Here is a 24,975-nt window from a genome sequence, read left to right as displayed (position 1 = left end):
GTGTGCGTGAAGCTAAGACATATTATTACTGTTAAAATAGACTTGGGCTTATTAGCATTTGCTTTGTTTTAGCTTGCTTCACTATATTTTAATTTTGTAACACAAACTTAACTGAGTATTTTAATACCTAAATTAATCAATATTTTATGGAACACTTATGTGTTAATTAGATGATGTCTCTCTGGCCAAATGAAACTGTAATGCTCCAGTGACTGGTGTCCCTTAAATTGCTTTAGAAAGAAAACTCTTGGACCAAATAGTAAACAACAATTGTAAACTTCATCATTGAGTTACTGTAAATTTTTTTTTTTATAATGCAAATATGATAATTGTGCATAAATAATAAAGTTGAGTGAATAATCCCAACAGCCCTTCCAGTGAGCATCAGTGTATGTACAATATTTTTTTGTCTTCTCTCCTGCAATTTCATTTCTCAAGCTATCTCTAATGCTTAAGACTTGCGTCAGCAAAGCACTTGAGGTTCCAGCCCAACCTGTGTGCTTGATTGAGGTAGTTTAACCCAATTTCTGATCAAGTCTGTGTTGTAAAGGTTATTTAAATTCAAGTGCTTAAACTACTGGTATCTGACCTGTTTCATTGTATAAACTGAGAAGAATTTCAAGAGATTCTGTTTGGTCCTGTGAAAAGACATTAGGGTGTTTGAAAATGTTTCCTTCAATCAAAAGAAAAAATACAGTTTTAGGATTAAAACAGAAGTGCAAGCACATATTTCTAGAGATCTGTTTCTTTAAAAACAAAAGACTCATATATCAGTCCACTGAAGTCAAGTTATGGAGCATAGAGCAGAAGCTGTGAGTTAAAGGATTTTAATGTGCTTCTAAACTGAAAAAATGATGTATTAAGCATTTTTTTTCCTTTTTTTTTAGTATATTGTCTAGTGACATTTTTGCACTTGTTTTGATAACTACATGCCTATTCATGTATTCCTATACAGAAAATGCCCTAAAGAGTGCTGAATAGATAATGATTTTTTTGGACAGAGTTGAGATTGATATTATAAGAAGTCAACTGGAGTCCATTAATGTTTGCAGAAGTTTTCTTTGGCTGTCGAATTTCTGTTTCATGGTTCAGTAGGTCATGCAAGTGCATCTGTACACATGTGCTTAGGAATGGAAAAGGACCCTGAAATGTTTGGGGGTTTTGGTACTGTGGATCTTTGTTCTTTTTTTAATCCATTGCCTGGTATTAGTCAGCTATTTTAGGGGAACCTGAGTTGTGCAGGTCAGGGCTTGACTATGTATATCGTTTGAATTAAGGCAAATCACATGTTTAATTGAAAGAGTGCGATAACTGTAGCATTTTGTGAGATTTTACATACTTCTGTGACAGATAAAAATACTTGTTGTTAACTTCATCCAAAATGCTCTCTTTCTGAAGAAGAATATCCAGAGTATTTGAGAGACCAATTTTGCCAAAAATATGCAAGGGTCAAAAAACGCTGGCTAAAAAAAAAGGAACAGGCACTCCCATATCTAATAAAATATTTTTATTGGTTGTTTTCAGTTGAATTTCATGATCATGTAATTTCATATTAGGGAAAGATAGGTATATCATTTAGTCAAAGCTTTCACAGGTAATTCCAAGCACTTGACTTCATAGGACTACAAGAACTCTTTCTGAATCCAGGCCAGCAAAACCAGGCATTGGGAATTGTTTTCATAGAATCATAGAATAGTTAGGGTTGGAAAGGACCTTAAGATGATCTAGTTCCAACCTCCCTGCCATGGAGAGGGACACCTCACACTAAACCATATCACCCAAGGCTCTGTCCAGTCCAACCCTGACCACCACCAGGGATGGAGCATTCACAACTTCCCTGGACAACCCATTCCAGTGCCTCACCACCCTCACAGTAAAGAACTTCTTCCTTATATCCAATTTAAACTTCCACTGTTTAACTCATTACTCTTTGTCCTATCACTACAGTCCCTAATGAAGTCCCTCCCCAGTATCCCTATAGGCCCCCTTCAGATACTGGAAGGCTGCTATGAGGTCTCCACGCAGCCTTCTCTTCTCCAGGCTGAACAGCTCCAACTTTCTCAGCCTGTCTTTGTATGAGAGGTGCTCCAGTCCCCTGATCATCCTCGTGGCCCTCCTCTGGACTTGTTCTAACAGCTCCATGTCCTTTTTATGTTGTGGACAGCAGAACTGTACACAATACTCCAGGTGAGTTCTCAAACCTAACATTTATGTTTTTATGAATATAATTGTTAGGTAGTTTTGCAGAGTCAGGGTAGTATCTTACTAGTTTTTTCTTCAGAACTTCTGTTATAAATTACTGCTTTTTTTAGTGGCTTACTGCCGTGATGGTTTGCAATACCAGTTGCTTGCCTTTTTGTTTCTTTAACGACACTGTATTGGTCAGCTCTCTGTTCATCATAATCATTTTCCTTAGTATGGTTACGATAGCTTCTTTTTGTTAATCCCATGTATTCAACTGTACTTTCTTGCTTTACAGTAGTTTTTTCTGCTTTTTTTTTGTTTTGTTTTGTTTTGTTTTGTTTTTCCCCCAGCTGTATATAGCTTTGGCTACACTGCATTATATTTAGCAGCACGATGACAATGTGCTCTCTACAAGATATGGGGACTCCTGAAACAGTTCATTGTCTTGGTGTCATGTGATATCATTTTGTCTTTAACTGAAGTTTTCTGTTATGGGGGGACCTGTATTACATCAATGCTGTTTATGTTTTTAGAGCAATCTAAGGGGATGGCTTTTCCTTCTGATTATCAGCGAAACCCAAGAAGGCATGAGACCCTTATTTTATAATGCTTTGAGTTTTTTCTAGAATGAATCATTATTCTTAGAATAATAAGGATAAAACCAATTCTTTTTTTTTTCTTTAAGCAATCTTGTAATGATGGCTTTAGAAAAGGCTGTTGCTTCAAGTGAAATAGGTGTTGGTTTGTAAAGCTGTACTTTAAACATCCCTTTCACTGAAGTATTGAGATTTTAATATGTACCTTATCATTATCTTTATCAGATTATTCTGCAGAAATTATGGAGATTGTGAATGTGTTGTTGGTTTGTTTGTTGATTATTTCTTTTTTTTAATCGTAAAGATACATATTTTTATCTAGCTTGTGCTCCTCACCCTTTTCCAGGTAAAAGATGTAGCTTACTACAGGTTCTACAGGTTGTAACATGAGGGAGACTTGCTTCTAAAAGTTTTGAACATGTACTTGAATTTCCCCCTGTACAATGCAAATAAAAACACTTAAAGTAAAAGCTTTTAAATGTAGATGAAGTCATGCCTCTTACTCTGAGGCATCTTTCCCAGTTAGGAATAAGCCATGGCCTGGCCTTTAATAAGAGAAGAAATATACATCATCATTTCTGGTGAATCTTGCAGTTGTAATTTTTGACAGGAATGCAGTTAAATATTTGGTTTTGGAAGACAGCCAGTCTGTCTGTGCCTTCCACAGTTTATTGCAACAAAATCTGGGTTTGTTAAAATGGGTTTCTTGGGGTGGCTGTGCATTTTATTATTTTTCATTCTTCCTTTGCCTACAATTTACTCATAGATGTGTAGCTTTTATGAAGACATATGTTATAGCTGCTTTTATGGGTCTCTCTTATCTTTATTAATGCTTCTTTTTTCTCCTTGTCACAAAGAAAGTCAAAAGCCTTTGAAATTGCAGCAGCAACAGCATACCACAGCTGTTGTGTAATTTGTTGCCTTTATCTGAATCAGTCAGCTCTTCCCAACAGAATGCAAACACTTACTTTAAAATGCATTTTTCAGTGTATTTTTGCATATGTATATTTTAATTCATTAGTTTATACTAGGGTGTGCATCTTCACAAAGGGTGTCTCAACTGCAGGAGACTTGTGTGTAAGGCAATTTAAGGAAATTTGGTTTATAAAATGAGAACTTAATGGAGGGGGATGTGAGTTCTGCTTATTACTCCACAGGCTACTAGAGAATAATTATGGTTTTATCTGATGCTTAAAATGCTGTGACTTGCTTTACAAGTCTTAATAGAAGTCATAGATGATGAATGGTGTTGCCAGTTCTGGGTTAATGGGCAAAATTTCAAATGGATAACCAGATGTATTTAGCTGTGATGCCGAGTAAGCATATGCAGATAATACAGTCTTAAAAATTAATTAATCTGGGGCAGTAATGTTGTTTGTGACCATGATTTCACAACTACTAAACTGCTGAAAATTCTTCCTGGCAATATAGGAATGGATATTGGCAGTCATAAATGTTTTAAAATCCTGTGTAGATTGGGTGACAGTAAATGGCATGAGAAATTTTTAACAAATTTATGTTGGTTGATATAGTATCTAAGACAGAATTAACATTCAGCTAGAGTTGCTCTAATTTTAGTTCAGTACTAGAATTCAGTATTATTTTACTATGAAACTTTGGTTTAAGAATATAAAATTCAGACTTGAATTATATTATATAGGTCAGGTTGGAAAAGGCCTGGGCTGACATGGTCTAGTGTGAGGCCCTGCCTATGGGAGGGGGTTGGAACTAGATGATTTTAAGGTCGCTTCCAACCCCAACCTTTCTATGATTCTATATTCTTTCCGTATCCAGATGTTCTTGGAAATTACATATCAGTCTTATGTAAAAAATATGAATGCTTTCTGTGGCAGTAAGTGTTTGAATGTGCAAGGTGATAGTTATTAATTCTGTCCATTCATTTCTAATCTTGTAATGGTAGCCATCCTCAGTGTCTGAGATTATAATAGGAAGGTGCAGGGTTTTTAGGGGAGGATGAAGTTGCTATCCTACTTAATTGTTGGCAGGTTTTTACTTTGTTTTAGTTTTTTTTTTCTTGACTGTGTATCCTGAAAAACAATTGTAAATTAATGCTGACCTGAGAAGACTGCAATTATTAATGAGCTTTACTTGAAATTAACCTTAAAAACTCTGGGTCCCAGAGTCCAGCTGCTAGAAACATGACACAGTGAACTGTGAACTGGACTTCAATGTGTCACTGGTTTTGAGATGCACTCTTCTTTCTTATTCCCTCTTCCTATATTTAACAGCTATTTCAGGTATTCTTTGAAGTCAGTATCTATTACTGTTGGCATTTCAATTGAGTAAAATTGTACATGTAGTATGACTGTTAATCTTCTTCTTGAAACTTGCTTGACCAGTTACTTAGATGTTTTAAAAATCACCAGTGTTATAAAACACTCAGTACTACAGAGATAAACAGGATAGTGATTTTCCATTAATCCCCTAGCCTGCACAGTGGGCAGGTGATGTGTTTGTATTGTCTGGAGTGTCAATGTCAGTAATTGCTACCATTGTAGTCTGTTGCTAGGTTGTAGCAACTGAAAAATTGTAGTAGGACTTAACTGAGCTCTTGAAAACTTATCTTTTAGACGGTTTCACCTCCATTCCCCATGGGAAGATTAGGCACAAACAAGGGAGTGCAGCTTGCCCAGGTTCAGGAAGGTTCTGGTCAGGCTGCCAGTAACAGTGAGTACCCCAGTTGTGTATGTGTAGTTTGTGGAGGCAAATACTACTTAGTTGTTACTGCCATGCTGTTTACTGTTGGTGGAAGTGTAATACTTGGAGAGCTGAGTTTTTTTTCTTAGCTATTTAATCTGCATCCTTCAAGTGAGTGAGGAGTTTGCAGAAGTTCTGATTCCCTGAATGAGTTACTTCAACTCCGTGTATGTTTGTAACCCACAAGTAATTTTTTATACTTGTCAGTGTAGAGATACTTGCTTCAGATTAAGAAAAGTAAGTTTTCTGTGAGCAATTTCAATAAATAGCTAAATACTGTCTATATTTTGAGTGTGGGTTTTTTATTTATTTATTTTTTATTTCCTGTATATAACATAGTGTGTAGGTTCAAGGTGGACCGCTTTTATAGATACGTATTTTTGGGGTCATTTGGGAAAATAGGTGCTTTTCTGGTATCTGGTTCACCTGGGCAGTGATAGTGCTGCTGTCTTGACCAGAGCTGGCATAACTGTGCAAGGATCCGATTCATACAACCTTTTTAAACTTCAATTAGTTAATATTTTTGGTATGACAGAAAATGCACTAAGCCAACAGTAACACCTCATGTTACTCAGAGGAGACTGGTTAGTCGTAAATGTCATTTTCCTATAACAATTACAGGAACTGGATGTGCTCTAAAACGATCTTAACACACATTTTATATACAAATAAATGTCTGCAGCAACATTTCTATCCATGGGCAGAATAGGCACTGTGCCTATCTCTTACACTAACTATGTCCTTATTTGCATATTATTAGTCATCACCAGTGGTAGAATTTAGAACTTTCCATACTGCCCTATATACTTCCTTTGTTAAACTGAAGGCATCCTTATTGCTGCCACTCCTGGATAAGCTGCTCACTTATACAGTGGCCACTTGTTTTTTAGACAGGTGGAGGTTAGCTGCAGACTTAATATGTTCTTAATATGCTCAGTGCATGTGACAAGAATCTATGTGTGGAAATTGTGATTAGAACCACATAGATTAAACACTGAAAGTTGAATAAAAGTATTTTAGTACTGAACAGGACTGTCTGGGAAGGCTGTGAGTTTGCCATCATTTGGAGGAATGGAGCTAGTTAAAAACAATTAGACAAACATTTCTCAGGAATGATGTAGGTGGTGTCACTCCTGTGCAGGAGGATAAATTCCATGACTTTTTGAGGGTCCTGTTCATACCCATAAAATCTTAACTATATACATAGATCTTAAGACAAAAGTGAGGTCCTTTTCTGGTGTTCTTACTTCCTGAAGTAGCTTTGTGCATAATAAACTCTGAGTGTTTGAAGACTGGGCCTAGGTAGCACCTCATTCTTTTTTTTTTTTGGCAGAAAACATGAACCTTAATCATTACTGCAAATTTAGCTTAAAATACTTAATTTTTCCTTGATGCAGGGTTTCTTGAAGTAATGTATTTGAGGATTTCCAAATAGACAAAAGACTTCAATCAGATTTGCCTTTACAGTTGCAACTCTTTCTAGTAGCCAAGACTGGGAGGATAAGAGCAGTAGTAACACATATGTCAAACAGAGATTTCACTTTGAAGCTAAATATGCATCTTTTTCCTGGAGACCTGATGATGTGAGGGTGTCCATTTTCTCTAGGGTGCAGTTGTCCTGCACTTCATCTTGGAGGACACAGGTGAAAAACGTAGTAGTAATGCATTGCAGCATGGTTAACTAGGTAAAGATGGCTTTGAAGCTGCAAGTGATGCAGAATGCTGCTAGCTTCCTGTTTTGCAGTATATGACCTTCAGAAATAGTATAAAACCTATTTCTGATAGATTATGAATTGCTTCTTGGTACAGTTCTAGGTACTGAAGCTTTTTAGTTCCAGGGACTTTGCTATTTGAGAGATAATTCACTTTCTTGTTATAAGTCCTAATAAAATCCTTAGAAATGTCCTTCTTGTATGTCTCCTATATCTGAATGTGTTGGGATTAGTGTTATGGGATGTTTGGAAGTTGGATTTTCTCTTGTCTTGGTAGGACCTCAGGCCACACCGGCCTGGGAGGTCTTGGTGAATCTCATAAAGGTGCAAAGTCAATGCATGTTTGTTTAAAGCATGTTAATCCTTAGCATCGGCATTCTTCCTTGGGATTTAAGTTTACATGGTCAACATAAGTTCTACAAACTAATTTTCAGAGAGGACCAACACATTGTTTTAGACTACAGGGTAGGGACATCCAGTGCAGAGCTAAGGATGATAGTCTGAGAAATTTTTTAATGGTTATAGTTCTAACCAACACCTACTTCATAAATTATTTTACATATTTAGACAGCATTTTAAGTACCCACTTCACCTGTGATGGATTATTTAACTAAAGAACATCTTTTACTCAGATGTGTCAATTATGATGTGTTAAAGTAAGATTTATTCTGTTCTTCTGCAGCCTTGGGTAGTTCACTGCATTAAAGATTAAATGCCCTGCTTAAGCATAAAAGAAAATTTAGTCCTTTAGTCATATGTCCACTCAATATGCCAGTAAGAGTTTGTATCTAGAATGAGCTACTTGCCTATGAGTTCAGCAGCTGTTACTTGGTTTGGAAAATAAATGTCTCAGGAAAATCCTCCAAATTGTTACTGTTCAAAAAATGGATTTAACTAGTTCTAGCTATTCTGTGACCAATGGTTTCTTAAAAGCTTTTTAAAATTGGGCTGAATAGTATTCCTAAAGCCAAGACAGAACTTATTTTTCCATCTTTAGTTGTTTTCTAGTTTACTTCCTCTGCCTTTCAAAAGCTGTTATAGAGGAAAAGGTTTTTTTAGGAAAGAGGAGCTTCATATGTATGTATGCTTCCCTTGCCCCTTCATATGAAGACTTTTAGACTCCAAGTGTTCCCTGTTCTTCAAATAAATGTTAATTCAGTCAAAAGTTTTCTGCCTCGTTACAGTACCCCAAATTGATTTATAACTCAGTATTGTTATGTGACTGAAGGACATTTGACTATATGACCTATTTGATCTCTTGCCTCTTGGCTGATGGTCTGTGATGTTTAGGTTATATTTTTCTATTTTCAGATGTCACTGAAAATGAAGGAGCTGTAGCATGCCTTCATGTACAGTATGGTTCTGATGTAATACATTTTAGCTTTTATCATTAATTTATAATGTGATTTCAAATGCTGAAAATAAAAAGACACAATTATCTCTAGACAGAGCTTGCTAGTTTGTTTGGTTAACTGTATTAGCCTAGATATATGAGAAGGTAATTTGAAGGTTATGAAATGTTACCTTATCAGATTCTGATTCCCCCCACCCAGTTAATCCTGATTGAAGTAGGAGAATTTTCCTATATTCAAAGTTGGCATCTAGAGCTTTAAGCAGAGGATGGGAACAAAGCAAGGGCAAGCAGGCATTTTCCAAAGTGACTGCTCCTTCGTACACCATTGCTACTTTTTCTTCCCTCCTCCTGTATAGAGTGTTAGCAAAATATGTAAGCTTAAAAGATTCTTGTCAGCTGTTGTCTGCTGCTTTCACAAAAGGGAATCAATGTATGCACCTCCAAGCACAAATCTCCAGGAGTTGGTGTCATCCCTGCATTCCTCTTATAGGCAGTCTATTTTATCTAGCTTGAATTGACTTATGTTGAAGCTGTGCTTGCTGACTTTGCTTCAGAGGCTTTTTATCTCCCAGCTCTGCTTATACATATGCAAGCAAATGCACATACCCATATATGTATATTAGATATGTTTTTAGAAACATATTTTAGGAGAAGTCTTAAGCCTGCCAAGGTTGATGGTGGCCTTTTCGTTGAAGCCAATTCAGTATTTAATTTAGGAATGACATGATCTGCTAGTGAAAAGACTTTTCTCTTTACATGAAAGAGTATATGGTACTATTTTTGCAAGTGAAGAGAATGTTTCAGCTTTGAGCATTAACAGATGTAATTTTTTTCCCTCACCTACCTACATCCAGCTTACTATGTTAAGCACTGGATTTCAGATATTTGGTTATGGGTTGGCTGTCCCAAAAGTGGAGGAGTTACAGCCTGAGGTTCAATTAAAAAAGCAATTAAACTCATAACTAATTTACTTGCCTTTTTTCTATGTAGGGATCTGAAACAGAATGACTTTGCTGAGGCTGAGAATGTGTTTGGCTGGTGGGAATGTTTTGAACTTGAAAACAAAACCAATTGTGGTATTTATTAGGTGTCTTCTGAAACATCTCTGTAGCCAAGTAGAATACAGTCCTGCTTGGGGTAAGCCAAGTAATGGTGATAAATTTTCCTGATTTTCGTAATTTGACTTAGTGACTGAAAGTTATGCACATTTTATCAGAATATTGATTAAATCCATAAAAATTTGATGGAATTCAGTGAGCTTATACTTTCTCTAATATGGTTTTGTCCATGTGCTAAAATACAATATGTAATTACAATGTGAGTTTTATAAGTGTATTACTTTCCATTTTTAAACAGCCAATCTTCTGTGTATTTTTGATGGTAGTTGCAACGTGCTGCTTCATTTCAGTTTTAAACACCTTTTTTCTTTCTCTTACACTGTTATTGCAGTAGTTGAAATGCAGACACTAGGTAAGCTTTGTGTCTCCAATGAAAAAAAAGTGAAGTTTTAAATCCACTCTCTGTAATGAATTTGAAAGAAATTGCTTTGAATATTAGATTTAAGGCATATCTTTTAAGAACTTTAACCCATCATTTCTTTAAAGTGTGATTGCTGTATTCCTTCCCAACCTTTTGGAAATCTATGTAGGGCAATGAAATCTGGTTGATGAGTTGTTTTATTTACCTGAAATGTATGCAAGATGAATGTTTTTCTTGTCAGAAGTATTTTGTTTTTTCCATCCACATTTTCAGTTATGTTCACTGGCACTTTGTGTACCCTATCTGTACAACTGTGAAGGTTTGGTGAAGCTTGAGCATGAGCAGTTAGGTGGTTTTGGGCTGTGGTTGCTCAGCTTCTATGAGCATGCAGTGTGAAGCAAAATGGCTCAAGTTCTGCTTATTTACCTCAGTAGCCACTCTCTGGTGGTCGTCCATAGGTCCCCTGCCCAGCTCGAGGCTGAAGTCAAGCAGTTAGGTTATGTCATCATGATATGCATGATGAGCTGTAGCAGAAACGGTGGCTTCTGCATCAGGCAGAAAGTACATGCATTTATCAACTTCAATGACCAAGGTTATAGGACTTTGAGTTTGTATTGAAATGTTGTCTAGCAAGGTTGGCTTGAACTTTCACCCCCAAGCTTTCAATTTTGTTATTAAAGGAGGGTTATACAATGATGTTGCTGGGTGTTTGCTCAGCTAGCATTCATTTATTGCATGAACATTCACCTCTTTACTGTCACCTCAGTTCTGTTGTTCTGGTGTGGAGGTAGTGCATTGGGAGGGGCTGGTTTTGTACTGTTTTTAACTGCAAGCTACAGACTGCCCCAGAAAACTTTCAAATATTTTCCCTGAATTTGTGAACACTGGAGGAAAGTGAGCTGTGAATGCCTGAGTGTGCTCCATTGGTCCATCAGCCTGAGTGTTGTTACTGACCTTCCAGAAACAACGCATGGACATGCAATCAAAGTGATTTCTCTCTCACTGATAGAAAACACAGGAAACCTCAAAATCGGCATAACATACTGAGAGGTGTTAAGACTTAACATGTTCATTACTTCACTTAAATCAAAAGACTGGGCACTATATTTAGAATTTTTCATCAATGCCTCTTATGTCTTGGAGCTGAATAATAGAGTTTAGTGAATGGCTGAACTAACCAAGCTTTCACCCACTTCAAAAAAGCTCAACATGAACCTCAAGGATACCATGGCAGAACCATTCAATATAAGAAATGCAAACCTAAGCAATTGGAAATTATTTTTATTGCTAAGGCATAGTTTCTAAGTTCAGATCAACTTGATAGCAGACTATGGGAACTATTAACGAGTCAAACCTAAGATTTATAGGATGCTTTTTAAAGATAGGTCTTCCTACATTGTAAACTTCCTAGGATTCTCTGTTTTAGATATTTTAATTGCTTCTTTAATGAACTGTATTAAGGTAAAACCACACCCAGGATTTATGAGAAGCTGTTTGTGGGAGAGGTCTAGAGGAGCAATGGCTGCTCGCTTGCCCATACCGAACTATACCTGGTAAACAATTTTTCCTGAGGAAATGTACCAGCCTTTTAAGAACTGGCACAGAGAGAAAACTGGGATTTAAAACAGGCTCATTTTGTTCATCCTACGACAATGGCAAGCATGGTAATTCATGACAGTATTAGGTAAATAATACTAGATTTTACTAGTATTGACAGGGAAGATAAAATAAGTGTGAGTTATATTCCTTGTTCTTCTGGATCAAATCTCTAAAAATTCTGCTGTTAGCAGTACATGACGTTTGTCAGTAGAGGGAAGGGAAATGGCGGGGAAGGAACAGAGAGTCAGTGCAGTTTGATAGGAAGTTGACTTTCGCTTCTGGAGGATATGCTTGCTCTTAAAAACACCTTCTCTTTACATTGGATGTTGTTAAAAGTTACTGAAAAAGAAATTTAAGTGAAGAAATACAGTTGTTGAAGGCTGAATTATGTGATACTTCTTTTCCTTTGCTGCCTCCTTTTACTGTTAGGTGATTCAAGGTAATGTTTTAATTGCTTGAAATTAGATACTCTCAATATGTATTAAAAATCGGATAAAAGAGTGTAATACTGGGGTGAGGTGGTGGTATACAACAATAGTGAGACATTATAATTCAGTTTAATTATTGTGGACTTCTTTTACCAGTTAGTACAAATGAGAGCAAAATTGGTTCTGTAGGTATTAGTGAGGAATATTTTCCCTTTTGATCTAGGAAGGACGGACTGTGGCAAATAGAGTTCTTATGGCTTTTGATATATGTTATGTTTCATATTGGGCTAGCAGCATTCACAGCACAGATGGTACTGTGAAAATTGCTAAAGCAGTAGTTAATGATACATGTTACCCTCCTTTGTTGGATGTAGAGGAGCTGAAACATTTTCTTACCTATGTATAACCTTTTTTCTTTTTCTAGTTACTGCCTTTATCAAGTGTTGATATTTATTGCATGTGTTGCATTTGTATGATTTTTTTAAATCTTATTGTAGTCCTTTGACTTCAGCTAATCCTTTCTACTCAGACACATTCTTTAAAATATGTTACTTTAGTTCATAACCTATGTTTTCATAATGTAGCTAACTTACACTTTATAACTTGACTATTTATTAAGCATTAAATCCACTGGATATAGGATATTTAGAAACCAAAGTAATCATTTGTCAGTGAAGAGTTCTAAGTATGCTAGGACATAGCTTGCAAGTCTTCAGATATGACAGAAGAATGAGCAAAAGACATAATAAGGGACTTAGGATACTGATCTGAGGCTTTGGTTTTCTACAGTAAACTTAAATTTGTTCTGGTTGTTAGCATTCTTTTCATTCTCAATATAATATTCTGTGCCTTCTTCCCTGGTTGTAGCTAGGCAGACTCAATGCATCAACAGGGGTGTAAACTTTGCTTGCAACAGCAGTGATTATCTTTGAAACATAGATGTGACCTTTACCTAAATGCCAAGGTTAATAATACAGAATTACCTGAATTATCTTTGAAATTAAATGTGTCTCTCTATATTTACATTTTTAGAAGTATGTGGAAAATAACTACTTAATATTTTGTTGTTTTTTTTTAAAAAGTAATGAAAATGTTCACACATGATATTTTGACCCAGTCTCTAAATCCATATATGCTTGCTAGTACAGCAGTTCATGTGATTGTATCAGCTTTGTTTTTTCCTAAATATATACCTGAACAATTTGTGAGATTTAAAACATCAAATGAAGGAAAACAAAATAAAAACTCTTTCTGGTGTCCTAACATTTAATGCTGATTTATTTTTGCATTAAGGAAAATGAAAACCTACGACAAAACCATGGTTTACTTTTAAGAAGAATTTGAGTTTAAAGGTCTTAAGGAGTCTCTCTTTTCTAACATTTTCAGTTGCATGTAAGACTGGAGAGGGTTCTTAGTAATTTTAATTTGTAAGTAGGACAGTACAATTGACTTAGTTGCAGTTGTTCCTATAAATGGGGATTTGACAGGGTTTGGTCCTTAATCAGCATAGAGCACAGTGTAATTTTGTATACTACACAGATGTGAATTATAAGCACACTAAGGTCTAATCTTTCAAGTTGCTTAGTACCTCGTCAAAACTGTTTTCTCTGTATTGCAGTAACTGCAATACTGTTCAGCACCTTGTAGAATAAGCCTCAAGGAGACCAGTGGGTTTTCTGATTTTTGAAAGCCTTGTTGTTTGTTTGTTTGATGACAAGGATTTAAAGTTGTTTTTTTTTTTCCCTCAAAATCATGACAGTTCTGTCCTCTTGTGGTTTGACACTTGCACACAAGACACAGAAGAGGGAAGCAGTGTGTAGGAGCTGAAGTTTGTTAGTAATCAAACTGGTTAAGATTGTTTCTTTCAGACATAGCATAATCTTATTGCAGAGTAATGTTTGTGTAATTTATACATCCCTCTGTAGTCAGAGTTGTTCAAAAGTATAGTAAATGCTTAGAGACATCTGTGCTTACATGCCTACTAAAATATAGCATATGCATATAAATGCAGCATAAAAAGAGGCAGTAGCTCTACCTAATATATTACAATACTGTTGGACTCTTTCCACAGCTTTAAATGCAGTCATGATTTTATCCAGCCTTTGGAAAGTGTGTGTAATTCATAACTACGTCCTCCTTTAACACTAATTCCTCATCCTTTGGCTCTGTAGAAATTGTTTAAAATACAGCTTTACCGATTGAAATAGTCATCCTACTTCCGAGTAACCAGATATCTTCTAGATCTCCTGGTGCTGTTTTGGGGGTATTTCATTCTTTCTCAGTCCTCACCCCTTTTTTCAGAAGTGACATTTTAAAAGAAGAAGTATCTCGATAGGAAAAAGCAAGAAGCGTCAGTGCTTGCCAGAAGAAGTTTGCTTCCCACCCTCTCCCTTACCTTGCGCTCCTGGACTATAGAAATCCTGGGTCAGCTGTTGCTCCATGGTGTGAGCGAGGCGTTGAGCTGTAGCATCAGAGCTATGAGCATTCCAGCAGTCCCACTAAACAATGAGAGACAGGCTCTTTGCATGCCCCAAGCCTATGGAGCATTACGTCATTGCCTAGCCATATAAGGCGCTCCGTGTTGTGCAGACTCGTCGGGTCTGACTGGTGTACTTTAGTGATAGCCAGAACTTAAAAAGCTCATTAATGTGTCCTGGCTCCAGCTGACGCTCAGGGCTGCGTGAAATATTTCGTTTGTCTACTAAGGTCATGGCCAAGAAGAGTGTGCAGAAGGTCTGGGTTAGGGCAGTTCCTTTTATTGATAATAAAGTTGTTAGAAGTTGTTAGCTGCTTAGTTATCATGTTTTCCACTTAGTCTCACAGCCTAGAATTTGAGAAGGGAAAAATTAAATTCCAGGTCATCTCCTGTAATTAGGTTTTCTAAGGGAGCTTTTTTTCTGACTTTTTTATTTTATATGACAAAAGCTGTGAATTTAGCTGTTCTCCTCTGAGGGTGATATGAACTTTGAGCCTTCTTTTTTTTCTTTCTGTAAAGAGTTGGGGTCCTCAGAGGGTAGTATATTATTTCCTGATGATGTAACTACAAAACAATTCCCTGAAGTGATGATGGGAAGGCCAGATGAAATCCGATTATTTTTTTTTCTCTTTAGTGTTTTTCCAACAAAACCCTTTCCTTTTTGTATGTTTGTGCTTCAGCTAACACAATTAAGCAGTCCCACCAACTATTTTTAGTAAGAAGGTCTTAAAGAAATGAGTCTTTTGTTTTAATATTTAGGAAAGAGGCAGGAAGCCAAAATAGTGCTTAGAGTGAAGAGCTGAAAATGTATCTCTTATATTCCATGTCCTTCAGTGTACACCCTGAATAAACATTGAAAACACAAAGAAGAAATACTTGAAATAGGCACAGAACATGTTGAAATCCCACTAAGGGTTAAATTAATGAGACAATTGAAAAGCATTCTACACTATTTTGTGCAGCTCTGTCAAAGTAGGTGCATCTACATTTTATTTATTTGCAGCATTTGAATTTTAGTCTTCAGGTAAACTTTGGTATGGCTTAAGCTGGCCTATTGCCTCCTTTTTGTGTGTTTTAGTATACTTGAATATAATTCTAACATAGGCCAGTTTATTTGGGGGATGTTGTCTATAGATATGAAGATAAATTACGACTAAAATGTTTGCTTTTCGTCGAAAAGACAGACATCTCTTAGCTTTCTTGCACATATTTACCTTGAATGGAGCCTGAAAAAAAATACTTATTTTTTAGTTGGAAAATTTCAGCCAGCCCTTTGCACTGCAATTGGTTAAAGACGTACTCAGAAGTGTGCTACTTGTGTGTACACATGATCCCACTTGTAAGTTTCTGAGGAAGTTCAGATTTGGATGCTTGATTACAAAACTTCCAAATCTCTTTAGTAGTGTAGTACCTGTATCCTGACCCTTCCAAAATGGTTTCAGAAAAAAATATATGAATATACCAATGGATAGACCAGGATAATATTTTATTTCCTATGTTTTGGGGAACCAACATTTTGTATAGTTTTTCTCAAAAGCATTATGCAAGTCTAGATTATTTGAATTACGTAAAAGTTCATTCGGGTGAATCTTGGTAAAGGCAACATTAAGTTGACTTCAGCTACAAACTCACCCTTCTGCTGGGACTCTGTTTTAGAAGAAAGGAAAACTGGAGGTGCAAAGATACTATCTTAGAGTAGGCTGTGGAGGATGTTGTATCCAGTTAAGATTTTAAGGGGGGGGGGGGGGAGTCAGGTAAGTAGATCTGTGAAAAGTATCTGGGAATTGAATGTTCATGCATTTCTTTTTGTGTGTGTGTACAAGCATACAAATGCTTCCAATGAAAATGGCTGTTTCTGTATTTTAGTTTGTTCCCTTTGCAGCTATAGGGTATTTTATTGCATCTTCCCCTTCACCTGCTCAGAACTTATCTTTCTAGTCTGTCTCAATATGAAAATCTGCAGTTTTATCCACCCACATGAAACAGTTGTTGTAGACCATAAACAGCTTTGAAGAGGAGGACTTCTCAAAAGCTGATAATCAAAAATCCATCCTTACAGCCCAGTTCTGCTCAGGAGCACAGCTGGGATAGTGCTAGCACTAAGTTTATTGGCAGTCTGGGGGCAGGCTAGAGCTGGGAATAGGGAATGCAAATCCTCCAGTTTATAAGTCTATGTTTATATCTGGGGATGGCCAAAGCATGAACTTCTAGTTTCTTAATTAATTCTCCTCTGTGATACAAAAGCATGCATCTGTGACCTTCTGCAAAACAGCTTTATCAAAGAGCATCAGCTATGTGTGTAATGGCCTGACTTCCTTCTCTTGTGTTATCACAACTTAATAAAGGACATTACAGTACTATTCCAAGCTCTGTTAAAGAACTATATCATTGAAATTCCGAGTTTTGGATTACTATAGCATGAAAAGCCTATTTATATCTGAGGCAACACGTTGCTGAGAAGCCTTCTTTTGCTGCTTTCTTACAGTGCCTTCCAGTATCTGTAGGTGGAATCCTGGCACTGGCAACCCGCACTTAAAAAAAAAAAGCCTTTGGGCAAGAACATATGCCTGTCTTATTCAGCTCAGTTTCCTTAGTTACTAGACACAGTTGTTCAGCATTGGTGTATTTGCAAGTATTGTAACAACTGAAGGAACTTTGGATCATTTGGTGCATCCCTGACAATGCAGGGCTGCTTCTTACAGCCTGCTTGTGGTGGCTTTCGTCTAGTCTCTGCTTATTGTTACATATTGTTATTTGTGCCCACATTCTCTCTAGGTTTTGCTTTGAAAAAAACAGAAGCTAGAAAGATGGAAGAATGTAGCAGGCAGGGAAAAGAGAGGACAAATAACCTAAAAGACTTTGAAGCTGTTGTTTTTTAGACTTTATCTTAAACTATCTGAATTCCTCCCTTTACTTCCATTGTTAAACTACTCTTTTTTTTTTTTCCCATGGCAATTCATAGCAGCAAGTGTCCTTAAACCCATAACCTATCTATTGCAGCATTTGACCCCTTCCTTTAGCCATTTTGTATCTAAGATAAATAAAGGAAATTGGAACTTGGGCCTCAGTTCAACAAAGCACTTAAATCATATTCTTGTGTATTTTTGTTGAAAAAGGAAAGGACTTCAGCATAAGCCTGATTTTAATGATATATTAAAATGCTTGGCTGAATCAGGCTCTTGGTCACATCTCAGACTTTTCAGATTCTCTATGTGTCTGCATTGTTAGGTTACTTTTATATCCTGAAAATAGACATCTATAGAAGTACAAATACTGTCAAAGCTTTTGTTAGCAGTTTGCATTACTTAAAACCATTTGCTTTTTTGGAGTTGATCTGCTAAAGTTTTGCAGGTAATTCTGGGGAACTGAAACACGTGCAAGATTGACAAGTTAAATTTTAATGACTTGCCTAAATGGGATCTGATGTTTAATGTTTTAATAACTCATGTGACTTCAAGGATTTTTTTTTTCCACTCTGTGCTCAGCCTTGTCTCTGAAATCTGTGGGAGTTTTGACATTAACTCAGTGGAAGAAGGTTCACTCTTAGATTATTTTCTTGGATTGATAGCATGCTGAAAAACATATCTGTCCAATTTGACTTTCTTATTTCTAGCATTGTGATTGATGGTCTCTTAGATTTCATTAGTAAAGAGTATTTTAGTGTTTTATATCCTTATGCATAGATTCATTTCTGAATATTACAAAGCGATATATAAAGGTTATTATGGCTAAGTGACAGTCTGAAATGCACTGACAACTGATAAATTGCATGTGGAAGGCAAGGGAGAGAAGCAGGGGAAAATTGTAAAGATAACATTCTTTAGATTCATGTGTCTTTTACTATGGACCGTGGACGGAAAGAAATTCATATCTTCATTACTGTGTGTTTTTAATTTTTTTGGCAGCCGGAAGAAGTATATTCCCAAACTCTCCTATTGTTTGTAGATTCCATTATTCTCCCTTGTTTTGGCAGATACAAATAAAAGTCCTAGCCAAATATTAGGTATAATTAGATCCCTTTTTGTTGGGCACTGCCTTAAGAAGTTGATGACTGCACCTTTTGACTACTAATGACTTCTCTCCTAAGGAGAACTGGCAAGTGCTCCTTATCTCCTCATGGGATGGCTTCCTCTTGTATATTGACCAAGATAATTTTTTAAGAAAAAGAATTTTTTCTTTTGCACAGAACAACTGTGCACAGTATTGTATTTTATGAAGCAGTTTGGGCTCAGAGGTTTGTTTTGTTTGTGGTGTACAGCACTGAGAGTTTTTTATTACTCCTTGCCTCCCCAGTATGCCTGTCTAGTTAGGCTATTTCTGGAAGCATGACAGCCATTTCAGTATTAATGCAATAGCACAAGTTGAGTTGTAATCATATGAAGACTCTTGTGGTGAGGTACTTCAGAAGACACTAAGTTCCATGTCTCTGAACATGCTTGGAATAGAACACATTTTAAATGTCAGTCTGTAGTCATCAGCACTCAGAAAAAATATGCAACACTGTGTAATTAGTTGCCTACTTTTCTTCATTCATCTCCTTTGAAATTCAGTCACAGCAGGGTTCTTCTTGTAGAAATTCAGGGCAATGGTGTTGACAGAAACATTTTGAGCTTCAAGTTTCTCCACATGAATTCCTGTCTCAGATCTTTTGTATGTGTTAACCTAAGCTGTGAATTCAGTCATTTTGTTCAAAGTGATCAGACCCCTTTCTGAGCAGTTTAGTTCTTGTTTGAATAATCAGCACACAGGTTTGAGTGAAGTTGACTCAACTTTTTGCATAGACATGTATTGAACCTGGGGTCAGTGGAGGATGTTTTTTTCAAAGCTTTGATGCAGATGGAGGTGAAGAAGTAGATCAAGTTACTGCAAGTTCCTTTGGTTCCTCCATATCACTGACCATCTTTTTCCTTCACATCTGTTGTTTCTTCACTTGTTTCTGGGTGATGACGTTCTACCAGTGCCTTGGAGTGTGAAGCCCAGCACACAGTTAGAAGGGATTTAGCGTTTATTGTGTTTCATAGAGGTTAAAAGTTTTATGGGAGTTACTTGAGGCTGTGGTCTTTGAAAGCACAAGCTTGTGAGGCACACACTTAGGTGAATGTGGACTTGAATGTAGCTTAGAAACTAAGAAGATTAGCTGGAGACATTGATATTATACATACAGGAGTATGAAGCTGTCATACTTCTTTTCCTTTTTAGTGGTTAAGTAGAGAGAATCTAGGATAAAAAATGTATTGCAAGTCTTATGTTTCATTGTTATAATTCTCTTGAGTAGGCTTCTCTTGCCTCCTACAGATTAACCCAGTGAAAATATAGTGGTTAAAGACCTTATCTGAAAGGCAGTAAGGTTGTAGAAGAATGACTGCGGATGCTAAGGAAGGCAAACTTTGTAAGAAGAGGAAGTATTTTTATTGAGCTTCCTGCAATAGCTGAGTAAAATACAAACATGCTCTAGGGCCCATTTACACTTCTTTGTTTCTGGATGAAACTGCATATTAAAAGACGTTTTTTTCTGCCTTGATAAATCATGTCCCTCTCTCTCCCCCTTCCTCCTTCCCTCCCCCCACCTTAGGATTCCTGGTAAAAATAAATTTTGAAAAGTTTTCCTTATTCTCTGTAATTTCAGTAGCCATACACTAGTCCTTGTTTAAAGCACAGTACTTGAAATTATAGCTGATTTTGATACTTGTTCAAGGAATCTGAACTGAAATAATGCAGAGACGAATGTATCCTACACAGGCTGTTTTAGATTGTGCGTTCCTAGGGATGTAATGTAACTTGTAGAACGTTGATCCCTCTGGGATTCAGAATTGCTGAGCTATCTGATAGATTCATAGTTTGAAAATTTGAGGAAGTTGTGTGGTTCAATTCTCTAGTCTGGAAAAGTATTTACAGAATTTCATGATCTCCTAGTGTGTAGTCATATGTAGTTCTTTGTGTTAGTCTTGCCCACAGCAGGTACTGTTCAAGAATTCTCTTGGTCTTGGGGAAATGTGTTTAGCAGACTCAGACACTGCATAGCTCCAGAGTCTGCAACAAAAAAAATTCACAAAACCCTTGAGTGAGGAAGGGGAACAAATACAAAAGGGTATTAATTTGGCTTTTTTTGTGTGTGTGGCAGCCTGCATGAGACATATCAGCATTAAGAACCGTTGTCTTAAACTCAGCGCTGCTAGAGCTGTGTCATTATCTGGGGACACTTATTGATCTCATGTCTCTGAATGCTATGTCAGCAGGATGGACTATTATTAAGAAAGTCTTTCAGGAGATGAATGCTTGAATAACCTGCAGGTTGCTTCATGCTTGAGAATTCTACTCAAGCACAAAGTAGTGATTTAAGGAAATTCTCTTCCAGCACCAAAAGAAAAGACAAATTCCTTTTTTATACCTAAAAATCTTATGCTGTTAAACACTCTTCCCTGCAGCCTTCCTCAGTGCTCTATGATCTGCTTAATTTTGTGGGGTTTTTTTTGGTTGGTGGATACTGTATTTTTGATCTGTTTTGTTCAGTTACCTATTTTTAGTTGTAAGGATAAAGTTTCAGTTCCTTTCAGTGTTGCTTCCCTGTGGTAACATAGTTTAGAGAATTCTGGCAGAGCATGGTTTCTGGCTTCTGTTTGCTGCGGCTAGTGAGCTCAGAAGCTCATAATACAAAGATTAATATTACATAGATAAATTAGATAAAAGATAGTTACAGTCTGTACAAAAGTGTGTATATTAAGTGTATGATCCTGAACTGTGTAGAATTGATTAAATGTAGGCATGTATTAGATTCTTTCTTGTAGTGATGCAGTCTCTTATAAGAGAAATCTTGCAGTGAAGTGTCTTCCACTATGAAATCTTATGGTGGATTTGCTAATTGTTAATAATTTAACTTGTAAGCAGGCTATGTTATTACTCAGGAAAAAAATAAACAAGCTAATTTCTTAAATGGGCATGTAATTTCAGGTTGTTCTCTTGCATATCTTTGTTATTTAGCAGCTTTTTCTTGTCAAATATAGTGCAACAAAATGTCATAGACCTTTGTACTCTTAGGTGATGGTATAGAACAAAGATTTAAGTATGGTAAATTTGTTAATCTTTGGGTTGTTCGCCATGTGTCTTCCCTCTCCCCTCCACAGTAAATACATAACTGTATGTATAAGTTAATATTTGTGCATAACTGGCCAGTAGCAACAGCAGAGGGAGAAAAGCAATTCTAGTTCCTGTAATATGGTGCTTATGATAGTACTTGCAACCTTTTGTGGAAGGTGACACTTACTACTTACTTTAACTTTTAAAGTGATACATAAAGAAGTGTATGGATTACATGTACGATAAAGAGAGGCCTAGAACTAGAAATTGCAAAAGAATAAGTATTTGCTGAATCCTTAATGTGTATTGTGTTGGTTAAGTTAAGACACAGTTGTACATGACCTCTTAGAATTTGATTCAGGTTGGCGTTTAGTACTCTAAGGTGGCTGGGGTTTGGGACACGTGATCTTTTTAGGGTTTTTTTTCTTTTTTTTCTCTTTTTTTTGTGCTTTGCATTTTTTTTAGCTTTTTTTATTTTATTTGCTTGTGTTTCAGAATCCCCACAGTAGATGAGCAAAGGCTATTCTCGCATAAAACAAAACAGTCCTCTTTCATATTGCTGCTGAGGAGTATACATGGATCCAACTCTACTGGAATAGGAGTTAACTTTGCTAGAAGCCTAAGGTGTGTCCAGAGTGACATAAGGTTATGCAGGGCTTGACAAGAATAAACGCTTTATTTGGGAGTTACAAAATGCCTTTGACCTTGGGGCTTGGGAATGTCAGTGGAGTCTTGGATCCTTTACTTGTCAGCTATCCATGTATATCTACATCAGTTCAAGTCATGCCCAAAAGATGTTGCTATGTATAGTTTGCTCAGTGGCCAGTGTGATGGGTGGTTAGCGTTCTTGAAGCAGTTCTGATGAGGAACAGATATCCCTGGAGCAGAAACACTCATGGCTCAGAAGCTTGTGCAAACCCTTATCAGTGGCTTTGCTCAGGAGAGCAGGGCCTGAGTGGGATTGAATTCTGAAATTCCTTCAGACCTTTTGGGAACTGCTCTGTATAATTTGCACATGCGAATGCACACAAAGAAATTGTGGGTACTTCTGAAGCTCTTACGGACAATAGTTCCAAAGGGTTTTGATTTCTTCCAGCTAGTTCTTCTTTAGAAGTGACTGTGGGCTGTTCATGGTACCTTAGCTTTAAATGCCATACCAGTATGTGTTTCACATTGATTGATGTCAGAGAATTCGGGTTGTTTACCAAACTTAGACTCATTAATTTTGCCTTAGTATTGCAGAAAATGCTTTCTTGGAAGCATCTCCTCTATTTTAGGTATTTCTCAAACACAGGAAAGTGGCCCATTTTTGGCATTCCTACAGGCTTCAGGAAATAAATTACTATCTTAAGTAATACAAAAGGAAGAGGGGAAATCATGTTTGTGGATCCTTTTGCAAGTGAAATAACTTGTTATTTTCATAACTGCAGGAAACAGGGAGACCAAATCAATCACCCTGTGCAGTTATGTTTTGGTTTATTTTTTTTTTTAATTTTATTATTTTAACTGCTTCACTAGATATTAACAAGCCTTTTCTGTTCTTTTGCTGTTCTGTGCTCATCTCTGATTTTTTAAGTGCATCTTGGAGCCAAAAGAAATGAAAGAGGGTAACATTTGTCAGGTGTTGTTCCCATTTGCTGTTGTCATGTTAAAGGAAGAAAATCCATGAGAGAATTATTGGAAGGTGGAGAGAGGACTGTGTGAAGATACCAATATCTGATGAAGTGGCTGGGAAGCAATGATTAAAAGGCATTTTTAGCATTTGTACTGGAATGCAGGGAGGCTTATGGTTGCATTGTCATTCCCTGGGGAGGTAAATGGAAAAGGGAGATGGTCTGGAATCAGGAAGTAGTCCACACAGAGTCTTAAATGCATGCTTTTTACTTTGCATTAATCTGAGTTTACAAAGGAAAATGTCAGTGTCTTGCATTTCTGCATGGACTTATCGTAGGAATCTTTTATTTCAAATAGGGCCAGTTTACTGCTGTCAATTGCATGGTATTGAGGATAGTGAAAATGGTCACCTCTTTCACAATAGAGAAGAATGTTCACTTTGCTTTCTAGTAGAGCTTTGGGCTTGATTTGTTTGTTTGTCTTAATTCTTCTGACCCTGACATTGTTTTGTCTTTCTCACTATTCATAGTAACCTCATCAGCAGTTTGAGTTGATAATAAAATTTTATTATTACGTTGTGTGAATCTTCCAGTGAATATTTGAATATTTTACTTTCAGTAACCTTTTTTTTCTCTTTTAGAAAACACTTCTTCACTGACCTCTGAGATAAGAAAACTGCTTTATATAAAGCTGCATAAGGGGACAGTCTTTTAAAAACTATGTGTGTGTGTGCATGGTGTTATGACAGGTGTAGGCTGTAACTGTTTCTACACTGATGAACGATGAACTTGCTGGGTATGTGTTCACTTGTGACATTTGAATGTCAATCTCAGGTTAAACACCTTCATAACTCTTAAGCTATAGGTGCATTGATATGATTGGATTTCACATATAACTTTTAAGAATTGCACAAATCTTGCATGTCTTCTTTTGACAGCTGCCTTTTGGGCATATGCATTGATTAAAGTTATCCAGAAAACATTTTTTGTGTTCTTACTCATAAATACAAGTTGGGAGAAGATTTTTTTTTTTTTTGAGAATGTGTTAACTTTAAATGAGGGTGAATTAAGTTCTGGGTTTTTCTGTGTGACTAGTTCTGAAGAAAATTGTGATTCTGTTTTTGGTGTCAGAAAGTTCGTAAGAGCTGCAGCGCAAACAAGAAAGGAAGACACAGCTCTCCAGCAACTGAATAGTTCAGACTGAAATGTACTTAGGATTTTGAATTGCGTGGTTCACAGTGCACATGCTCAGATGTTTTGTTACTTACAAAGTAGCATTACATCATCTTATTTGCAAAGTCACTATGCTATAGGTATCTTTACATCCCAAAGAGGTCTCAAGTGGGATATCGAATATCCGCACTATGTAATCAGAGCAACATCTTTATTGGTTGATTTTACCCTTAGGGTGGGATGCTAAATGGCAGTTGTGTATGGAAGATGTAATTGTGCAAAATTAACCATTTCCTAACCATTCTATTAACAACTATGAAGTGAAATAATGGATTGGGGATGGGATTTGCTTAGGAAGGGTGTAGCTGAAGAAAGTAAGATTTTAAATTTAAGTGTTTACCTTCTTACTGTAAATGTACTTAATTGAGTTGGAACAAACAAAAAGAACCAAAGGATATTTACAGCTATGTTTATAGACTGATTTGCAGAAATTTCATGTGGTGTAGTTCTTGTTGTTAATGAATTCAAAGGAGGCAGACTAATTTCCACTTTTCCTATAGTTTTAATTT

The 24,975-nt window shown here is 36.6% G+C and overlaps 2 protein-coding genes across 2 annotated transcripts in view; one reads left to right on the top strand and one right to left on the bottom strand.

The window, feature by feature from the left end:
- FILIP1L (filamin A interacting protein 1 like) overlaps nucleotides 1-14,594 on the bottom strand; it is a 31,800-nt gene extending 17,206 nt beyond the window's left edge. The window contains exon 1 of the mRNA XM_031051242.2: nucleotides 14,466-14,594. The gene's annotated coding sequence lies outside the window, so the exon portion shown is untranslated. The remainder of the gene's footprint in view (nucleotides 1-14,465) is intronic.
- Nucleotides 1-24,975, top strand: part of CMSS1 (cms1 ribosomal small subunit homolog) — a 238,089-nt gene that overhangs the window by 20,863 nt on the left and 192,251 nt on the right. The window lies entirely within an intron of this gene.

The sequence above is a fragment of the Melopsittacus undulatus genome, chromosome 2 (assembly GCF_012275295.1).
Source record: "Melopsittacus undulatus isolate bMelUnd1 chromosome 2, bMelUnd1.mat.Z, whole genome shotgun sequence".
In the NCBI taxonomy this organism is placed as follows: Eukaryota; Metazoa; Chordata; class Aves; order Psittaciformes; family Psittaculidae; genus Melopsittacus; species Melopsittacus undulatus.
The sequence above is the reverse complement of the archived record's forward strand: the minus strand, read 5'-3'. Positions and strand labels throughout refer to the sequence as shown.